This window comes from Salmo trutta, chromosome 3 (genome assembly GCF_901001165.1).
Source record: "Salmo trutta chromosome 3, fSalTru1.1, whole genome shotgun sequence".
In the NCBI taxonomy this organism is placed as follows: Eukaryota; Metazoa; Chordata; class Actinopteri; order Salmoniformes; family Salmonidae; genus Salmo; species Salmo trutta.
Window position 1 is genome coordinate 53,475,022 of NC_042959.1, and position 21,448 is coordinate 53,496,469.

Here is a 21,448-nt window from a genome sequence, read left to right on the forward strand (position 1 = left end):
AACCAAAAAGGGTTCTCCCATGGGGACAACTGCAGAACCCTTTTGGAACCCTTTTTTCTAAGAGTGTATTTCCACCAGAGGGCATTATGTTTACCTCACTGTATTAGGAAATCAATGTATAGGTCTATGGGCCGTTTTGATAAGCCTCATGGTGGCCTAAATGAAAAATACATTATTTGGTCAAATATGTTACTATGAGAGTAGGCTTACTTAAACGTCTGCTTTTGTTTTTAGGCCACTGCACTGTTAAAGAAGATACATCTAGACAGCGCACACAGATATAGGCTACTCGTCTGTGGTATGTCCCCATGCCAGCCGGAAAAACAGGTTTCCCCCCACACTCCCCTCCCCTGAGTCGGTGGACCAAAACTGAGATGTATTAAGAGGAGTAGGCCAACTGTCTGAGACATAGGATATTGTCTTACCTGCATAACTTCATAACGTGTTGGAAGCACTTATTTAATATGACATTGGCCTATATGTGCAGATCTCACACCTTTATGTTACAGTCAGAAGTCATCTTTTGAGAATGCCCGCTGCATGCTTCAAAGACATCGAAAAATAGGATATTTGTTTTATTAAACTGCAAATAAATGCCATTAAATTCTATTGATTTGTGTAATCGGTTTCATAACATTTAAATTAATTTAAAAAAAGTGTAATTGTTCATTCAACAAATCTATAATCAGATTATGAGGATTTATAAATAATGATTTGCGTAATGATTTCTCATCATACGGGGATGGGGAGTAGCTCATGAGTCTGTGGCACACACTCAGAGAGAGAGAGAGAGAGAGAGAGATATTAAAAATGATGCAATTAATAGTTTTAGACACAAGGACGTTTTTTCAATTCATTTTTTTATTTATTTTTGTACAATGCTGGTTGTACAAAAGGTCTAGGCTAGAAAATATTGTATGTGCCATAGGTAGCAGATAAAAGTTTCCCTGTAGGGGAGATGTGCTCGGTAAAAGGTATCGACGTCTCACCCATTGATCAATGTCTTAACCGCTAAAACATGTTACACTATCACACATTTACACAAACGTGTTGTACTTGCCGAGTTTTTACAAAATTATTTCAGAATACACAATGTGTGCACATCCAGGCACCCATTTTCAAGAGTTGATTCTTTCACACAAAGTGTGCAATAGTGTCACGACTTCCGCCGAAGTCGGCTCCTCTCCTTGTTCGGGCGGCATTCGGCGGTCGACGTCACCGGCTTTCTAGCCATCGCCGCTCCATTTTTCATTTATCCATTTGTTTTGTCTTGTTCCCTGCACACCTGGTTTTCATTCCCCAATCACACTACATGTATTTATTCCTCTGTTCCCGCTCATGTCTTTGTGTGAAATTGTTTTGTGTTACTTGTCAATTTTGACGCGATAGACTGGTGTTCGTTTGTTCCGTGTTTTATTCACGATGTATGTTTATTTGTTTGGACATAATTATTGTGACTGTTTGCGCGTTTGCACTTTTGCGTATTGGCTGGAGGTTTTGACGCAGTGGCGTCCGTATGTTGGTTTCTCCTGCCAAAATAAAGTGTGCGCCTGTTCACAACTCTCTCCTCTCCTGCACCTGACTCCGCTCCCAGTACACACACCATTGACAAATAGTCTCTTCCAAGATCTTCAGCCAAATGCCTGTGTAACAGTGTAAGTTCCGTCCCTCTCTTCGCCCCAACCCGGGCTCTACTTCAAGTCTCAGAGCGAGTGACGTCACTGATTGAAATGCTATTAGCGCGCACCACCGCTAACTAACTAGCCATTTCACATCGGTTACACCTGTACCCGAAAATCTGTGAAAATTACAGTCACAGTCACATCTATCTTTCCCTCTCTCATAGGATCTTACCAAAATCCTCTTCATATAAGCACTGACGGTTGAGACAGGGGAGAGGGAATCCAAAAATATTCCACCGCACAGCGTGCGCTCCTCTCTCTCTCTCCCTCTCCATCTCCCTCTCCCTCTCTCTCTCTCTCGCTCTCAATTAAATTAAATAAAATTAAATTCAATGGGTTTTATTGTACATTAACAAATCAAGTGAAATAGATAATAAGCTAAAGTGAAATAAACAAAATAAAATGAACAGTTAACATTACACTCACAAAAGATCCAAAGTAATAGAGCCATATCAAATGCCATATTATGGCTATATACAGTGTTGTAACGATGTGCAAATAGTTAAAATATAAATAGGAAAATAAATGAAAATAAATATGGGTAGTGCATCTCTCCCTCTCTCTCTCTCTTTCTCTCTGTCTCTCTCTCTCTCACGCTCTCTCTCTCGCTTTCGCTCTCTCTCTCCACATGCCAAACTGCAGATATTAAATGTGTGGCCGTGATTCCTCCTCTCTTTCCGGACCTCTCCTCAACATCACAGCGAAGAGAGAGCTGTGGTCAAATTTGAGAAAACGTGAGAAGAAAATCTTAACTGCAGCTGTTGGGGCTGATCGGGCATAAAGGACAAGTCGAGCCACTACCAGGTAAAGAAACGCTGTGCTGTTGTAAGAGAGGAATGGGTTTCTCTAACAACAAGACAGGGGTCAGGACTGCAAGGTGTGCCCAGTGTTACTCATGAGACTTAGCCAAATGCGTGCGTAAATGTACCCATACAGTGCGTCTCCATCATACATGGGCATGAATAAAAACACTGAATTATTATATTATTCTACCTACTCAACTGCAATAGTTATTAATTACAGTTGGAGTAATACAAATGTAAAAGTAAAATAAAGTCAGTATCAAAATTTGCTATAAATTGTTAATATTTTTTTTCAAACATTGGAAATTACAACGGTTGGTAAAAATATAATCCAAAATATTCCAATAAAACACATCTAATTGGTGTTTATTTATTTAGGCTTGGTTAATTGGACATCATGTATTTGAAAATGGCGCAGTGTCTGTATGACGGTCCATCCTCTACGGATTGTGGTGTAATCATTTAGCCTATTAGAGGTTGCAGACAAGGGATGAAATTTGATCTTTTTATATATATATTGCTTGGGCTTGGTCGTTTCAGAAACCAAATGAGGCATAAACAGACCCAGTGAAGGGCTGCTCACACCTCTGTCTATTTCAGTCATTTTATGTCATGATAAATGTATCATCCCTTTTGGCTTTAGATTGTCATTTGTTTTACATGCAAATGTTGCATCTCATTCAATATTATACAGTTTTTTACCGTTGACCTTGACAATATCAGACATATAAAAGTGTAGCTCTTGTATACAAGCATCTCTAAAACGTGTCTGTAAATAGTGGCATAGTGACATTCATGGCCAGTGATTACACTTGCTTCCTGACTAGAGCACTTTATTGATTTAATTATGATATTCTATGTATTTCTTTTTACTGACTGTCAATCATTAAAGGGACAATCAGCAGTAGAAACTGCAACAAAGCACACTCCCCATAGCTGTTTTGTTAAAAAGCTGAGATATGGGGCTAGAGAAACGTAACATAAAAATAATATAATCATAAACAGAGCTATGGATGCAAGGACTGACCATCCATGATACAATCATTATCATTTTAAACATGTTTTGAGGCTTTATAGTGTTTGTTTACATTTACCTTGTTGAAAAACATTGAAGTAAAACAAGCTTATTTTTTAGGTTCTGATGGTGTACAACAGTTGAACTTAACTCATAAGGCATTTATAAGTTATATTCTTTAAGAATCAATGTGTACATATCATTAATTTAGTGCAAAAAAATGTAGGAACTGCTGATTGCCCCTTTAAGATGTAATAGTGATGTGGCTCATAAATGTGTGTTTTGGTCTATAACAAGGTTATCAATCCTATTTGTAAATGTCCAATAGCGATATCTGAATTTATAATTTATCTGTGTAACTCTGCAGGGAAAACTCACAGACTGCACCCCAATAAGGGGTTGAATGTCAATTGTTATTATAGGGCATTCAACCACTTTATTTGAGAGCAATATGCAGCTTTTCCGTCCTGATTTTGAGCATGCTTTTTGAAGACCGGCAAACCTAAACAAGAGTTGACACATAGTTCAACTTTCCTATTGATTCTCCCTCCAGAGCATGGCAAGTCCTCTGGAGAAGGTGAAGGCCATCGAGGCTGTGATGGAGAGTTTTGAGCGAGGGGCTGAGGTGTTGGCCAGCGCAGTAGGGGAGCTCTTCCCTCTCTGTGTGGCAGCCGGCCCTGTCCCTGGACAACGTGCAGAGCAAAGAGGTCTTCTATGTCAAAGAGCAGTTCCAGGCCGTGGGGAACAAGTTGGACATACTGTCCACCCAGCTGAAGGACATTGACTGTGAGATTAAGAAGGGCCGGCTGGATTCCCAGTACTTCTCGGTGGAGGAGAAGATCAGGAACCAGTTCCTGAAGTACATGGACATTCTGGAAGCAAAGCCACAGTTTCAGGAAGTCAAGAGGAGGCTGTTTCTGTAGCACTTCTCCAAGACCGGAGGGGAGAAGAACCTGTATGTGCTGTATGATGCTCTGATGGGCACCAACAGCTTTGGGGAGTCCATCTTGGAGGTGGTGGAGAGGTAAAGTGTTCTTAACCATGCTAAATGGGCCTTTATGCACCTGGGGAGCATGGTGTTTGTTGAGTATTTTAGTTCGAGAACACTTGTGTTATCAATTTGAACTGTTAACTTGCTATTATGGTAAATAGGATGATTACTTTTATTGTTATTCATAACAACTGAGTGGTTGGTTCTTCATCTGTCTCAGGTATGAGGCAAGAAACAGGCGCGTACTGGAGGACTTCTGTGCGAGGATGAAGGAGATCTTCTGTCTGGGCCTGATTGCCCTGCTGGGCCACTATGCCCTGACCAAGGGCCCATGTGAGGAAACCATCCGCAACTGGAGAAGCAAAATCGAGGAAATGGAATCAAAGTTGAAGGCATGCATCGAGGCCTGCGTAGCAGCCTTCCCTGAACAGGCCTACCTTGACGCCCAGCGTCTTCTCCAGGAAAAAGAAAAACGGAATCTTCAGGACACGGCTCAGGAAGTACAGGAATTCCTCACCAGGAAGTACGACTGGGTGAGCTGGTCAGTCCGAGTGGTCAACCACTCTGGCAGCAGCTGTTGGAACTGGTGTGCCAGGGATCACTTCCAACACATGGCCGGTCAGAACTTTCTTTATTTTTTTAATATTCTTTTTACCTTTATTTAGTTAGGCAAGTCAGTTAAGAACAAATTCTTATTTTCAATGACGGCCTAGGAACAGTGGGTTAACTGCCTGTTCAGGGGCAGAACGACAGATTTGTACCTTGTCAGCTCAGGGATTTGAACTTGCAATCTTTCAGTTCCTAGCCCAACGCTCTAACCACTAGTAGTGCTGCAGGTGAATGATGCCAACCTGGTGGTTTCATACAGCACCAGTCCCTAACCGGTGCCCCGCGACTGCATCCGGCAACTGATGGAGGGGCCAGGGAAGAAGGGCGGTGCCCAGGCCGTGGTGGAGGTCCCGGAGAAGCAGCTGGCAGGGTTCATGGTGCATGCTGTCAGTCACCACATGGAGAGCGAGGCCACCTGGAGCTTCCCTGAGGACTGTGCGTACATTCAGTGTGATGCTGATAGAGGTGCAACAAGTAGGACAAATAGGGATCATTATGTAATCAACCTAAAGGGTTATTCTGGGAGAGGCACAAGAACGTGGCGCTGTGCGTACATTCAGTGTGATGCTGATAGAGGTGCAACAAGTAGGACAAATAGGGATCATTATGTAATCAACCTAAAGGGTTATTCTAAATTCTGAATTGACCGACTCAAAGAGGATGTGTGGGAAATGATGATAAATGGTGATGAGGTTTTGTGAATACGCCATGCAGTTTGTCCTAAATCAAATCAAATCAAATCAAATTTATTTATATAGCCCTTCGTACATCAGCTGATATCTCAAAATGCTGTACAGAAACCCAGCCTAAAACCCCAAACAGCAAGCAATGCATGTGAAAGAAGCACGGTGGCTAGGAAAAACTCCCTAGAAAGGCCAAAAACCTAGGAAGAAACCTAGAGAGGAACCATGCTATGAGGGGTGGCCAGTCCTCTTCTGGCTGTGCCGGGTGGATATTATAACAGAACATGGTCAAGATGTTAAAATGTTCATAAATGACCAGCATGGTCAAATAATAATAATCATAGTAGTTGTCGAGGGTGCAACAAGCACGTCCGGTGAACAGGTCAGGGTTCCATAGCCGCAGGCAGAACAGTTGAAACTGGAGCAGCAGCACGGCCAGGTGGACTGGGGACAGCAAGGAGTCATCATGCCAGGTAGTCCTGAGGCATGGTCCTAGGGCTCAGGTCCTCCGAGAGAAAGAAAGAAAGAGAGAAAGAGAGAATTAGAGAGAGCATATTTAAATTCACACAGGACACCGGATAAGACAAGAGAAATACTCCAGATGTAACAGACTGACCCTAGCCCCCCGACACATAAACTACTGCAGCATAAATACTGGAGGCTGAGACAGGAGGGATCAGAAGACACTGTGGCCCCATCCGATGATACCCCCGGACAGGGCCAAACAGGCAGGATATAACCCCACCCACTTTGCCAAAGCACAGACCCCACACCACTAGAGGGATGTCTCCAACCACCAACTTACCGTCCGAAGACAAGGCTGTGTATAGCCCACAAAGATCTCCGCCACGGCACAACCCAAGGGGAAGACCACGTCAGTGACTCAACCCACTCAAGTGACGCACCCCTCCCATGGACGGCATGGAAGAACACCAGTAAGCCAGTGACTCAGCCCCTGCAATAGGGTTAGAGGCAGAGAATCCCAGTGGAGAGAGGGGAACCGGCAAGGCAGAGACAGCAAGGGTGGTTCGTTGCTCCAGCCTTTCCATTCACCTTCACACTCCTGGGCCAGACTATACTTAATCATAGGACCTATTGAAGAGATATGTCTTCAGTAAAGACTTAAAGGTTGAGACTGAGTCTGCGTCTCTCACATGGGTAGGCAGACCATTCCATAAAAATGGAGCTCTATAGGAGAAAGCCCTACCTCCAGCCGTTTGCTTAGAAATTCTAGGGACAACTTGGAGGCCTGCGTCTTGTGACCGTAGCGTACGTGAAGGTATGTACGGCAGGACCAAATCGGAAAGATAGGTAGGAGCAAGCCCAAGTCCTATCCATTACATAATACTATGCACTGTGTATAGCAAGTAGCTTTGGTGGCAGTTAGATTCACTGTATAGAAATCTGAATGCATTGCTAATTGGAGGCAGTGTTACAATAGTCCAGTGTTTGCAGAGTATTTAATGAACTGTATATGCATTTTATTATAAGTGACTAACCCCTACCATAGCTTATGACCACATTTTACTCAATACTCTCTTGTAGTTAAATAGCTTAACTCAATGCATCTTACCCTACTGTCAGATAGGAATAACCTTGCTGTCCACAATTCCACAGAGATGATTTTGATGAGATTGCAACTGCTGAGCTATGCTCTCATTTTGTCTCTCTACGACACAGGCTGGCCTACATTACAGTGAAAGAGAGCATGGAAGCTATTTTGCCATCCGTGAAAACAACTTGGCAGTGTTCTCTACTGTGCCTTGTCTTCACAATACACTCAAACCCTTGCTTCTGAACCCATAGCAGGCATGCTGCAGTAGCAGAACTTTAATGGTATTACCTTCCTAGCGGTGCCTATTTGTGAACAGATTATTCATGCCAGTTGTTACAGCATGGATGTGAAGTGATGTTTAATTGACTAATCTTTCTAATTCCTACTAATTCAGTCATAATAAAAACAACATTTGGCGTTATACTTTGCAATCAGCTGTTATTGGATGTATACTGTGTATGTGTCTTGCCTGTCTTGTGTGGACATGTTGACGTCTATTGCCATTAACACAAGCTAGTGCACTCGCACTCACTGGGGCCCCTACAGCGTTTCCTGTCCACAGCTTTGGTTTGATAGTCTATGAATAACCTTTGGCTGCGCTAATATCCTGTAGACGAGCTCCAAAGTGCTTGGATCAGCATGATGGAATCTCTCATTAGCCGTGTTGGAGGTGGAGAGCGGTGGAAACGGCCATAATTTCTTGGCCGGTGGAGTAGCTATACGGTTCTGCCAGGGCTTTAGCCTCAGTGGTACGCTATTGTCAATCCAGCCTGTCAAAATTGATTGAGCGCAGTCTGTAATATACAGTGCAGTAGGAAATAGACCTTTTTTAATCATCCTCTTGTCTTCCATGCACCCTCTCTTAACCTGTGTCTATGGGATGTGTGAGGAAAACAGGGTTTAGGAGATTTCTTGTTGTTTACTAGGGTGATATAATAGGGTAACATTTCTCCTCTCTGAAGGTTGAGTTTCATAGTCAAGGGTATGAGTTCCATACGAAGGGTCTCATTGATCATACATTTACCACCATTGAAGAACAGGTGGTGTTTGAAGAGATTGAATGCTGCAGACCGATGGGTGTGTCAAATATTCACCATGAAAGATCACTTCTCTTCAAACACCCCATAAAACCTGTCCTGCAGACCACTGGTGAAATGCATCATCACAACAGGATAAACAATGCCACAAAATTGAATTCCATTGCCAAAATCTCCCCAATTGCAATGTCTCTTTTCATAGGCTATTTGAGTTCATGTGTTTTTTGGTTGTTGTTTTTTAATACAGGAGTGAAGCCATGTTGTCCCTCTCCATGGTCTGTTTATCACTGTAGGTTGGTGCTTAGTTCAGCTCTTATTGCAGAAACCATACAGCATAAACCCATGGAACCACTTGTATTCATTAGTGGTTCTGTGGGCTTTTCCTGGGTAATGTCTATTGATCCATGGAGCTCTACTCCTGCTCTACTCCTGTGATTTTTACTTTCACTTTCATAAAGTGTTCAAAGATTCCCATAATTCAACAGGACCACATGTAGCTAAGCAGTGGCACTGCTAAATGTCAGAGTATTGATCCCTGTCTTCCATCTCCAAATCGCCCCTAGATACGGATGAAATAGAAAAGAAGCGACGGCTGACATTTCCTTTGGAATCTATGCCTATATACTTCCACTCTGTGACAATCAGCACTGAGGAGACAGGACACGAAATCCATCATGTTGTTTGCACAGAATGGCTGAGCCCCCTAATGTTAGGGGACATTAACGAACAATCAGCAACAGGTTTGTTGGATTTAATATTTTAACCTGCTTAGGCATTCTAATAAACCCTATCTACTAGATCCAAAGTCCTGTTTAAACACATGTTCTCCTACCAGCCACATTCTCCAGGAAGAGATAGCTGCCAATATCAATATTTCATAAACAAATGAGTGATTTGATGGAGGGCAGCATCAGAGTGGCCCTGCAGTGTCTGGATCAATGGCAGGATGGTTCTGCCTGGCTGTCTTTGCCAATCCCAGCCCAGGATAATGTTATTACCAATCAGTCCGAGTGGACCATCGACCAGCCCACTGCTCTTTTAGAGGGCTAATCTGATAAAAAGCATTAAAACATTTGTTCAGTGACCAACAGCAGCAAGTCCAGCCTAGCACTCAGGATCGACTCTGTAAAAGGTCTCTCTCCTGGCTGGAGGTTCTGCATTTAGAGGTTGGGGCTGTAGTCAGCTACGCACTTCTCTAGGAGTAGTGGTATATGGGACTCTGAAATAGTGTATGTAATGTTTGTAGAACACATCTTTATGGTGAAAAGCCATGGGGAAAGTGTTTCCAGTGAATACAAAACATGTGTTTTTGCCATCTGTACTGCCTCAAACAGTTCCCTCATGTTGGGCACTTCCGGTCTCCCCTCGAGCCCTCAGTGGCCTCCCTTTAAGGCCCCATGAAGTTTGTGTTTGCAGTATAGACTGGATTTCCCCCAGCCAAATTCCTCTCCTCATAGCTGTTCATACATCACATCAGAATCTCAGCTGATTTGTCTGTCATCTCTCTCCCGCTCTCTCTCTTTCTCTATGCCCTCTCTCTCTCTCTCTCTCTCTCTCTCTCTCTCTCTCTCTCTCTCTCTCTCTCTCTCTCTCTCTCTCGCTCTCTCTCTCTCTCTCTGCCCTCTCCCAATTCAATTTAATTCAAGGGCTTTATTGGCATGGGAAACACATAACATTGCCAAAGCAAGTGAAGTAGATAATCGCTCTCTTTCTCTTTCTCTTTCTCTCTCTCTCTCTCTCTCTCTCTCGCTCTCTCTCTCGCTCTCTCGCTCTCTCGCTCTCTCTGTCTCGGAGATAAGAGCCAGAATTTCTTGTTTGCTCTCCTCCCCCAAACTTACCCTCCTCCCTAAACTACACACAGAGTAGTACCTCTTTCATACTGTCCAGCACATCAACCAATTCAGTTAGAGGATTCATCTACTGTAGCCTTGTATGAGCTGGGAGTCAGGGGCTATGGAGTGTGTGTGGGGAGGGGGCTAAGAGGCCTTCCCCCTGGGGAGTATAAGGAGTGTGAGCGAAAGCGTGAGAAAGAGGAAATGGAGGAAGGGAAATCAGGAAACCACACAGCAGCGATCTATGATTGTCAACGCACAGGAAGTAATAGTTTGGAATCTACATTGAATCCCCATCTAAACAATCCACGTCATAACTGGCTGTGTGGCTTTATAATTAGACAGTAGACTTTAAGGGAAAATGTCACATGTACAGAAGAGAACCAGCTTCAACCTCAGTCTGGGTGGTTTCCTGTAGCAGGACTATAAATAGCCCTCCAGGCTTCCTTTTATTTGTCTGTCCATACAACCATTAGCGAATTAACGTTGTACTGTAACTGTCTATTGATCTGTGCTGTGAAACGTGCTCTCTCTGTTCTCTCTCTCTCTTCTGTATTTTTCTCTTTTCTCTCTCTTTAGCTCTCTCTCTCTCTCTTTACTCTCCCTCACCCCTACACGCACCCACCTCTCACTCTCTTACATGCACATATACTGTACAACCAGTCACTCCAGAACTTCAGCATGAATAAAATACAATATATACTCTTAAAATTGCTTCAATTTCTTACCTTGTCCTTTGAGAATGATACCATTGCAAGTTCCACGTTTGCAACTTGTATGGTGTAAAATTGTCTGTCTGTAAAACAAATTAACATTCTGGAACACAACACTGGTACAAGTATAGCTATATATACCTATTTAGCAGACTTTGATGGACATTCATGGTTACCCTATGTGACCTCTCTATTAAACCCAAACTGCTACAGACCTATATCTATCCTACCCTGCCTTTCTAAGGTCTTCGAAAGCCAAGTTAACAAACAGATTACTGACCATTTCGAATCCCACCGTAGCTTCTCCGCTATGCAATCTGGTTTCCGAGCTGGTCATGGGTGCAACTCAGCCACGCTCAAGGTCCTAAATGATATTATAACCGCCATCGATAAGAGACAATACTGTGCAGTCGTATTCATCGACCTGGCCAAAGCTTTCGACTCTGTCAATCACCGCATTCTTATGAGCAGACTCAACAGCCTTGGTTTCTCAAATGACTGCCTCGCCTGGTTTACCAACTACTTCTCTGATAGAGTTCAGTGTGTCAAATTGGAGGGCCTGTTGTCCCGGACCTCTGGCAGTCTCTATGGGGGTGCCACAGGGTTCAATTCTCGGGCTGACTCTCTTCTCTGTATACATCAATGATGTCGCTCTTGCTGCTGGTGATTCTCTGATCCACCTCTACGCAGACGACACCATTCTGTATACTTCTGGCCATTCTTTGGACACTGTGTTAACTAACCTCCAGACGAGCTTCAATGCCATACAACTCCTTTCGTGGCCTCCAACTGCTCTTAAATGCAAGTAAAACGAAATGCATGCTCTTCAACCGATCGCTGCCCGCACCTGCCCGCCCATCCAGCATCACTACTCTGGACGGTTCTGACTTAGAATATGTGGACAACTACAAATACCTAGGTGTCTGGTTAGACTGTAAACTCTCCTTCCAGACTCACATTAAGCATCTCCAATCCAAAATTAAATCTAGAATTGGCTTCCTATTTCGCAACAAAGCATCCTTCACTCATGCTGCCAAACATACCCTCGTAAAGCTGACCATCCTACCGATCCTTGACTTTGGCGATGTAATTTACAAAATAGGCTCCAACACTCTACTCAACGAATTGGATGCAGTCTATCACAGTGCCATCCATTTTGTCACCAAAGCACCATATACTACCCACCACTGCGAACTGTACGCTTTTGTTGGCTGGCCATCGCTTCATACTCGTCGCCAAACCAACTGGCTCCAGGTCATCTACAAGTCTTTGCTAGGTAAAGCCCCACCTTATCTCAGCTCACTGGTTACCATAGCAGCACCCACCCGGAGCACTCGCTCCAGCAGGTATATCTCACTGGTCACCCCCAAAGCCAATTCCTCATTTGGCCGCCTTTCCTTCCAGTACTCTGCTGCCAATGACTGGAACGAACTGCAAAAATCACTGAAGCTGGAGACTCATATCTCCCTCACTAGCTTTAAGCACCAGCTGTCAGAGCAGCTCACATAGCCCATCACTGCACCTGTACATAGCCCATCTGTAAATAGCCCATCCAACTACCTCATCCCCATACTGTATTTATTTTTTTATCTTGCTCCTTTGCTCCCCAGTATCTCTACTTGCACATTCATCTTCTGCACATCTACCATTCCAGTGTTTATTTGCTAAATTGCAATTATTTTGCCGCTATGGCCTGTTTATTGCCTTACTTCGCCTTCTGGAACGGGAATGCGGACGCTCTATCCCGACGCGACCAAGACAGCGCGTCTAGCACCTGAGGGGGGAGGTATGTTGAAGGACCACCAGAGGGCAGGCTGGGCTCACGGATAGTAGCCCAGCCCGGCATGTGAGTCAAGGTGACCAGAGGCAATTAAGCACAGCTGACGGTACTAATGACCTATTCTCTTTCCCCTACAAGAGAGAGGAGGGAACCGGCAGAGAGAGAGGGGAAAAAGAAAGGAAAGAGTGTTTGCTCCTCCAGGAACGGAAGGATTCTGCAAATCCCGTACCCCGACTAACCCCTGCACGTCCGCCACCAAAACGTCCGAACACCGCTTTGCTGGCGCAGTGGAGGGGGCCCTACGAAGTAACGAAAAGGGTCTCACCAGTCAATTACCTCATCAAGCAACCTGACAGGAGGAAGAAGGTCCAACTCTATCATATAAACCTGTTGAAGAAGTACCATGGAAGAGAGGAGGGGGCAGCTTTGATGGCCCTGGAGGGAAAAGGAAAAGAGGAGGCCCTACCACAGGTGCACCGTGGCCAAACTCTCCTGCCAGAGCAGTCGAGACAGCTAGACAAGCTGATTATGTAATTCGGCCGGGTATTCTCTCCCTTCCCAGGACAAACAGATGTCCTGTTTCTCCATATCCACACTGAACCCGGCAAGAAGGTGCCTATCCGGCCTTACAGGATTCCTAAGGTCGCCGAGTCATCGCTAAGAACAAGGTAAGGGAGATGCTGAGGATGAGGGTGATTGAGCCATTTACGAGTGAGTGGTCCAGTCCCATAGTCCTGGTCCCCAAACTCGATGGTAGTATGAGACTCTGCAACGACTTTAGGATGGTGAACACCATCTCTACATTCGACGCGTATCCCATGCCTCGCGTGGATGAACTCTTGGAGCGCTTAGGAAAGGCCAAGTTCATCACCACCCTGGATTTGACGAAGGGATATTGGCAAGTGCCGGTGGCTCCGGAGGATCGCCCAAAGACTGCCTTCACCACACCGAAGGGGCTTTTTCAATATGTGAGGACACCCTTAGGACTGCATGGTGCTTCGGCAACTTACCAACGCTTCATGAATGCCATTCTCTGGCCCCATCAAGAGTGCGCAGTGGCGTACATAGACGATGTGGTTATCCACAGCGAGGACTGGGATAGTCACCTCCTGCGACTACGGGCAGTGCTCGTGAGCCTGGAAGCTACAGGGTTGATGGCCAATCCAAAAAAATGCTGCCTGGGTCTGTCCAAAGCGGAATACTTGAGATACACCGTGGGGAATGGAAAAATACGCCCCCATGCAGAGAAGACCAGGGCAATTCGGGACCGGCCTCGACCCCAGCCAAAGTGGGACGTTCGGGCCGTCTTAGGGATAACGGGATATTATCGCCGTTTCATCCCTGGATATGCAACCATTGTCACCCCCCTCACAAACCTCATCAAGAAAAATCGGCCAAACCGTGTAGCATGGAAGGACGAGACGGAAGACGCCTTTCAGTTGCTAAAAGATAGCCTGTGCTCTGATCCCGTCTTGCAGGCTCCTGACTTCTCCCAAGAGTTCATTGTGCAGGTAGACGCCTCAGATACGGAGCTCGGCGCCATCCTAGCTCAGGGTGAAGGCGAAGCAGAGAGGCCTATTCTCTTCATAAGTAGGAAGCTCAGTGATCGGGAACAGAGATATGCTACTGTAGAGAAAGAGGCCCTAGCCATTAAGTGGGCCCTTGATTATCTCTGGTCCTACCTACTTGGACGTGGGTTTGCCCTCGTTACCGACCATGCTCCCCTTACATGAATGGCCGGTAAGAGAAACAATAACAGAATAGCCAGATGGTTTCTTGCTTTACAACCGTTCTCTTTCCATGTCATCCACAGGGCTGGATCAAGGAACGGGACCCGGCCCTCCGGTCCGGTCCTGAGGGGGGAGGTATGTTGAAGGATATCTCCCTCACTAGCTTTAAGCACCAGCTGTCAGAGCAGCTCACAGATCACTGCACCTGTACATAGCCCATCTGTAAATAGCCCATCCAACTACCTCATCCCCATACTGTATTTATTTATTTATCTTGCTCCTTTGCACCCCACTTGCACATTCATCTTCTGCACATCTACCATTCCAGTGTTTAATTGCTAAATTATAATTATTTAGCCGCTATGGCCTGTTTATTGCCTTACTTCGCCTTCTGGAACGGGAATGCGGACGCTCTAACCCGACGCGACCAAGACAGCGTGTCTGGTGCCTGAGGGGGGAGGTATGTTGAAGGACCACCAGAGGGCAGGCTGGGCTCACGGATAGTAGCCCAGCCAGGCATGTGAGTCAAGGTGACCAGAGGCAATTAAGCACAGCTGACGGTACTAATGACCTATTCTCTTTCCCCTACAAGAGAGAGGAGGGAACCGGCACAGAGAGAGGGGAAAAAGAAAGGAAAGAGTGTTTGCTCCTCCAGAGGAGAAGACGTACCTTTTGGAAGGCGAAAAGAAGAGGAAGACAAACTACCTCTGGGGAATGGCCACCAGGAGAGGGGAGCTATCCACGAACGAACCATTTAAGACGGTGACAAATCCGAGATGTATGTTATAGTTTAAAGATACTCGTCTTGTGTTCCTTTTTCGTGTAAAGAAGAAGATTTATGTTTTCCTTGGGAGATCCTCATTGATTGTGTTGGAGTGTTTGAGTTGAAAGAAACCCCTCAATAGAGAACTTTGTTCAATTAAGAAAACCTACTCCTGACTCGTTTATTCACCTTTCCGCTTTAGAGTAACACCAAATTACTTGGTCCGCTCACATATATTTTAATTACTTCGCCACCATGGCCTTACTTCCCTTATCTTACCTCATTTGCACACACTGTATATAGACTTCTTTTTCTACTGTATTATTGACTGTATGCTTGTTTATTCCATGTGTAACTCTGTGTTGTATGTGTTGAACTGCTTTGCTTTATCCTGGCCAGGTCGTAGTTGTAAATGAGAACTTGTTCTCAACTAGCCTACCTGGTTAAATAAAGGTGAAAAAAACCAACCAAAAAAACATTAATTTTAAACGCTGTGGCAGTCCTCTCTTCCTATGAATGGTATTAGTTGTTTGGCTGACAGAATGGGCCTGTGTGTGGAAGACTGGGGTCCACAGCAGGAGGCCATGGCCAATGACACTGGAACAATTAGGCATGTGAAGGAATCACATCACTGTTTGGCTGACCACCTCCCCTTCTCAAATACTGATGAGGCCAGATTCTAAAGAGAGCTACACTGCCCACTGAGTTGTGTGCAATTCAATCAAGCCAATAGACCTCAGAATATGTTTTGAGACACAATAGAATGTACAATCTGGTTACAATGAAACAGATTATTGGAATTTAGCTGTTGTCCACATTTTCTAACATTGCTCCTACCTGCGTGCATTAGAGACATTTTAATGTATGAGCCGCTCTGCTGAAACTTGCAGTAAAATGCAATCCTGAAATTGGGGGGGTAAAAACGTATGCTTAAACAAGATTTACAACAGTGAGAGTAATTTAATTTTCAATTTGTATGAAGGTGGTTCACTTGGTTTGTAAGGGCAAGAATGACCTTTCGGATTAATTTGTCTGCAATCAATAAGCTGCCCTATCCCCGCCTCTGAACCTTTATCTGTTTCCTCTGATCTAGCCTGAGTTTGTATCGATCCGTGGGAGTGGCTGATGGCTTAGCCCTGTTTGTGTGGTTGAGAGACAGACTAGTGTCTCTCACAACCAGAGCGGCTGTGTGCATACAGATCAGTGGCTTCCCACTGGGCACAGACATCAATTCAACGTCTATTCCACATTGGTTCAATGTAATTACATTGAAATGGCGTGGAAACAACGTTGACTCAACAGTGTGGCCCAGAGGGTTATGACTCAGATTGGTCAAAGTTCTGTTAGAGCGCAGCATTTATGGATGATTACCTACTGTACTTAACAACACATGACAGAGGGAATGGGAGAGTGAGAAATTGTATTTGTTAGTGGCGTTAATCATTATCAAATAGTTCATTGCCATAGCAGCATTGTTTACCTGGTGTCCACAGAACATATTGAAACTGAAAAATGTAAAAAGTAAAAGCAATGTTTTCTGTAACACACATAACTTTAATGTATTGTAGCCTATAATTATTTTAATAATGTTGCCTCACTGTGAGTACAGTTTGTTCAACACCATTGCTCAGCCGTAGTGCAGGGAAGTATTGGCACAAAGGAGTGGTCCTCATTTGTTTGTCACTTTCATTTAATTTCCTGTGGGACCTCCCTCATTCACCAGGGGAAGCCTTAAATCAACCAAGTGGTGCTGAATCTCCTGAATCCAAGTTGTCTGTCATCATGTTATATGTTCTGTGACCTGGAAACATCTGCAGGACAGAGGACAGTGAGAAGCTATCCTTGCAGCTGAAGACAGAGCAGTACACTTCAACTTTAACCTATACTTTTTTTGTTACATTGAGATATCACAGTTTATGCTCATATTAGAACTCACATACAGTGCCTTCAGAAAGTATTCATACCCCTTGACTTATTCCACAATGTGTTGTGTTACAGCCTGAATTCAAAATCGATAAAATATTTTTAGAAATCTCACCCATCCATACAAAATATCCTATAATGACAGTGTTTTTTTTCTTACATTTATTAAAATGAAATGAAGAAATATCACATTTACATAAGTATTCACACCGCTTACTCAATACTTGGTAGAAGCAGCTTTGGCAGCGATTGCATCTGTGAGTCTTTCTGGGTAAGTCTCTAAGAGCTTTCCACAACTGGATTGTTCAACAAATGCCCATTATTCTTAAAAAAATTCTTCAAGCTCTGTCAAACTGGTTGTTGATCATTGCTAGACAGCCAGATGCAGGTCTTGCAATAGATTTTCAAGTAGATTTAAGTCAAAACTATAACTTGTATACTCAGGATCATTTACACTCTTCTTGGTAAGCAACTCCAGTGTAAATTTGGACTTGCGTTTTAAGTTATTGTCCTGCTGAAAGGTGAATTAATCTCCCAGTGTCTGGTGGAAAGCAGACAAAACCAGGTTTTCCTCCAGGATTTTGCCTGTGCTTAGCTCCATTCCGTTTATTTTTTATCCTGAAAAACTCCCCAGTCCTTAACGATTACAAGCATACCCATAACATGATGCAGCCACCACTATGATTGAAAATATGGAGAGTGGTAGTCAGTGATGAGTTGTATTGGATTTGCCCCAAACATAACACTTTGTTTTCAGGACAAAAAGTTAATTGATTTGGCACATTTTTTGCTGTATTACTTTAGTGCCTTGTTGCAAATAGGATACATGTTTGGAATATTTTTTATTCTGTACAGGCTTCCTTCTTTTCACTCTGTCAGTTAGGTTAGTATTGTGGAGTAACTACAATGTTGTTGACCCATCCTCAGTTTTCTCCTATCACAGCCATTAAACTCTGTAACTATTTCACAATGATGACAATGGTGACTTTACCATTGTCATCATTGTGAAATTCCTGAGCGGTTTCCTTCCACTCCGGAAACTGAGTTAGGAAGGATGCCTGTATCTTTGTAGTGACTGCATGTATTGATACTCCATCCAAGTGTAATTAATAACTTCACCATGCTCAAATGGATATTCAATGCTGCCTTTTTTACCATCTACCAATAGTTTCCTTTCTTTGTGAGGCATTGGAAAACCTCCCTGGTCTTTATGGTTGAATCTGTGTTAGAAATTCACTGCTGATGAGGGACCTTACAGATAATTTTATGTGTGGGGTACAGAGATGAGGTAGTCTTTCAAAAAGCATGTTAATCACTATTATTGCACACAGAGTAAGTCCATGCAAGTTAGTATGTGATTTGTTAAGCACATTTTTACTCCTGAACTTATCCAGGCTTGCCATAACAGAGGAGTTGAATACTGATTGTGTCACGATCGTCGTAATAACATTCGGACCAAAGCGCAGGGTGATATGGGTTCCACATGTTAATTGAATGAAACGCACAAAAACAATAAAGAACGAACGAACGAAACCTGACGCAAATGAAGTGCTCACAGGCAGCTACACATAAACAAGATCCCACAAAACACAGCGGGGAAATGGCTGCCTAAATATGATCCCCAATCAGAGACAACGAAAAACAGCTGCCTCTGATTGGGAACCATACCAGGCCAACATAGAAATAAACAACCTAGATTACCCACCCTAGTCACACCCCGACCTAAGCAAAATAGAGAATAAAAAGGCTCTCTATGGTCAGGGCGTGACAGATTGACTCAAGACATTTCAGCTTTTCATTTTTTATTAATATGTAAAAAGGTTCTAAAAACATAATTTCACTTTGACATTATGGGGTATTTTGTGTAGGCCAGTAACAAAAAAACCTAAATGTAGTCAATTTTAAATTCAGGCTGTAACACAACAAAATGTGGACAACGTCAAGGGGTGTTGTAACGTTTGTCGTGTGTGGAGGACCAAGACGCAACAGGGAAGTATATACTCATCTTCTTTTTAATATTGAAGAAGGTGAAACAAAATGAAACCCGTATACGACACTAACAGTTCTGTCAGGTGAAGAACACAAAACAGAATACAACTACCCACAAATCACAATACAAACACAGCCCTAATTATAGGACCTTCAATCAGAGGCAACGATAGACAGCTGCCTCCAACTGAAGGCCCCAACACCAATTAACTAAATATAGAAATACAAATGACTAGACAGAACATAGAACAATAACCAAAACCCTGGGCTAATAAATCAAATACCCCTCTCTACATGGACACATACACACAACCACCCTGAACCACATAAAACAAATACCCCCTGCCACGTCCTGACCAAACTAAACACTAACAAATCACACCTTTACAGGTCAGAACGTGACAGGTGTGAACACTTTCTGAAGGCACTGTATGTTGTTGACACAGGCATATGTTGAGGCACCTACAGTATCTGGCTGTGATCCAACCTTGGAGCCTCCGGCTTTATCTCACGTCTCATAGCACTCACTATGCCTGAGAAGCACTTTCATGGCTGTTGATCAACCCTTTTTCTAATGGACTGTCATTCCAACCCACATTTGTTTTCCCATGGGAGTTGCTCAAATCCGGGATGACGGGTGCTAAATCCTCTCTTAAAAGTAACAACTTTTTGTTTGCATAGCAATCCCTCATTCCAAGTAACACAACAATACACTGTGATCATGTGGAATAAAGGATGGTTTCTTTTTATATAAATAGCAAACAGTTTTGACCTATTTTCATGTGTTTCTCAAAGGACAGTTTTGTTGTTACTATAGGCTGATTATTCATAGTAAATAACTGTACAATCTTTCTAAATTGCCTGCAAATTAAATACCAGTGAAGTCAGGGGCAACAATAATCCACAAACCAGACAATTCATGACATGAAAGGCTCTTCCAGTTTACCCTCACCCAACCATATTCAAGACAACTATTTATAGAACAAGTACATCATGTTTATCCCTATTATGCAAAAATGTGTCTATTTATTGCCCAAACACCGACAAGCATCAATTTTATCCCTTCTCTGGCAAAGTGGCACCTTCTGTCTTAGAAGAGACACTGGGGGGCTTTCCAGTGAACTAAAGTGACATCTTGTGGCAAGGAGGAAACACTATAGCTAGAGACCAAGGTCGGAAAGATCAAGTGTGGTCAATAGCATTGAGCTAATCTTCTATTTCAACAGCCATTCAACATGATAAGACACAACCGTTTTTGATAACCTTTCATTTGAGGAAATATAATGTACATGCTAATCAAGTCCACACACCTCTCAATATTAGGAAGGTGTTCCTAATGTTTGTTATACTCAGTGCATGTAGCCTATTGTCTATTTTTAGTTGAACCCTGGGTTGATTTTAAACAATAGCTATTGATGTCTTCACAAATGTTATATAGGCCTAAATATTGATGATATATGACTTAGAAAGTACGGTTACATTTCATTTGCTCTGTTAAACCAACCCTTTGAAATTACTTTGATAGCAACAGGGAATCTATTTTGTTATTAAACAGGGAAGCTATTTAATTATCATTCTCACGATAGCACATTGGTAATAGCCAGTGGCAAATATAAGCAGGGCTTGGATATAATCTTGGATGGGAGACCAAATTATTATATGTACGTAGATCATTTCTCCAGTAGGTGTTGCCCAGCCTATTGTTTTTATTTTCTGATAGTCGATTTACAGTAACGTTGAAGATCTGAACATTGTTTCAAAGGTACATATTCAACATATTTGTCTATGTTGGAAATTGCTTACCATGATGACATAATCCTGTAGTTGAAATTTCCATGTCACAATACCTTGACAAATGACCTTGAAACAAAGTTGTGCCTAGTGGGGTGTAGGATCTTAATTTGACCAGTTCCTTCTCAAGAATAAAATAATCCTGCAGCAGCAGGATTTGATTATTTTAAAACAAAAGGGATGATTTCTAACTGGAAATTTGTTTTGATCTGCTACAGTAGGCTATAGTTTAGGTGTAGCCTACAGATGCATTTCAGATTCACTTGTATGTAGTGGAGACCAATATATATCTTGTCTTATTAAGTTATATAAAATAATGGTTGTTAATGTGTATGGCTGCATTTCGGATACATTTTTGTACATTTGAATGTAGCAGTTGTAGGATCTACAGTAGTAGGACATTTATTCTGTCTGGTGCTTTAGCGTTTGATCGAGTGAGAGAGAAAGAAAACTGTGGGGTTTCAGTGAATTTATGTAAATCCCGAGACTCATTTGAATGCGGTGAAGGAATATTCTCAGCGACAACAGAGTGATCAAATTAAGATACCACAC

General features: G+C 43.2%; 1 pseudogene; it reads left to right on the plus strand.

Annotated features, from left to right (window-relative positions):
• The first annotated feature begins 2,296 nt into the window (after positions 1-2,296).
• Positions 2,297-5,844, plus strand: LOC115164965 (SE-cephalotoxin-like; annotated as a pseudogene).
• The last annotated feature ends 15,604 nt before the right edge of the window (positions 5,845-21,448 follow it).